Source organism: Carassius auratus, chromosome 37 (genome assembly GCF_003368295.1).
Source record: "Carassius auratus strain Wakin chromosome 37, ASM336829v1, whole genome shotgun sequence".
Lineage (NCBI taxonomy): Eukaryota > Metazoa > Chordata > Actinopteri > Cypriniformes > Cyprinidae > Carassius > Carassius auratus.
Window position 1 is genome coordinate 12035183 of NC_039279.1, and position 1680 is coordinate 12036862.

Here is a 1680-nt window from a genome sequence, read left to right on the forward strand (position 1 = left end):
GAGCATAGGCCGTCAGATATATTTTTGAGATGGAAAAATGCAGTTTTACAAATGCTAGAAACGTGGCTCTCTAAGGAAAGATTGCTATCAAATTAACACCCTTTGTTTTTTCAGAATTTATAAGTTAAAAATTACTCATCATCCAGTTTTTTATATCAACTATGCATTCCATTCGTTTTTCAAATTGGTATGTTTCTCCGGGACGCAAAGAATTATAGAGCAGCTGAGTATCATCAGCATAACAGTGAAAGCTAACAGAGTTTCCTGATGATATCTCCCAAGGGTAACATGTAATGTGTGAAGAGTAATGGTCCTAGTACTGAGCCTTGAGGTAATCCATACTGTAAAGGAAACATTAATCAAAATCAAAATTAATAAATCAATAAAACTGGCAGCCATATCACCCTGGAGCCCAAGATCAGTTGCCCTCTGAAGCTAAGCAGGGCTGAGCCTGGTCAGTACCTGGATGGGAGACCTCCTGGGAAAACTAGGTTGCTGCTGGAAGAGGTGTTAGTGAGGCCAGCAGGGGGTGCTCACCCTGTGTTCTGTGTGGGTCCTAGCACCCCAGTGTAATGATGGGGACACTATACTGTCAACAAGCACCGTCCTTCGGATGAGACGTTAAACTGAGGTCCTGTTTACCTGTGGTCATCAAAAAAATCCCAGGATGTCTTTCAAAAAGAGTAGAGGTGTGACCTCAGCATCCTGGCAAAATTCGCCCATTTGCCACTGACCATTTTGGCCTCCTAAATCTCCATATCTGCTGATTGGCTTCATCACTCTGTCTCCTCTCCACCAATAAGTCAGTGTGTGGTGGACGTTCTGGCACAATATGGCTGCCGTTGCATCATCCAGGTGGATGCTGCACACTGGTGGTGGATGAGGAGATACCCCCAGACAATGTAAAGCGCTTTAAGTGCCTAGAAAAGCGCTATATAAATGTAAGGAATTATTATTGTTATGAAATCACTGAATCAAATAGAAGTTTTTGAATTTACAAGCAAAAGTGATGATTTATCTTTAAATGGCATCTGGAATCCAAGCATCTACAACCCTCCAATTTGGTCAGTTATGATTTATGTAAGAATTATTTAAAACAGTTTAAACTTAATAAGTGCACATGGGAATTGTTACAATGAGATAAAAATTTGACTTGTATGTCTATATTATGTAATATTTTGTTGATTTATTTAGACCAGTGGTTCCCAAACTTTGAACAGGCATGTACCCCCTGAGACATTCTAGATCTTCCGGAGTACCCCCAACACCACCAATTGTTAACAACAAGTTTTTTAATTTTTTATTGATATTTATTTTTATCAATTTTGTCGAGAATAGTGAATAGAATCATAAACAAATTATACAAATCTCATCAAAAGTCAACATATGATACAAATGTGCTGAATATAATGATTTTAAAAAAATATGCACCCAATCTCACACACAATAGGCCTACAACACATGTCCAACATCTCATTTAAGTTATTGTTAACTTTTCACATACTGATAAGTATTGCTTTTCACATTTGATAACATTCTATATTTTCTTAACTTTTCTGCTGTAAAATAATAATAAAAATGAGAACACATTAACAATAGTAAACTAAATAGTAAACAGTAAATTAAATTGTAGTAAACCACACAGAATAGGCCTACCACCTCTCCATCCACATCACCAGT

General features: G+C 37.3%; 1 pseudogene; it reads left to right on the top strand.

Annotated features, from left to right (window-relative positions):
• Positions 1–387: 387 nt before the first annotated feature.
• LOC113056565 (uncharacterized) lies at positions 388–504 on the top strand (annotated as a pseudogene).
• Positions 505–1680: the final 1176 nt, after the last annotated feature.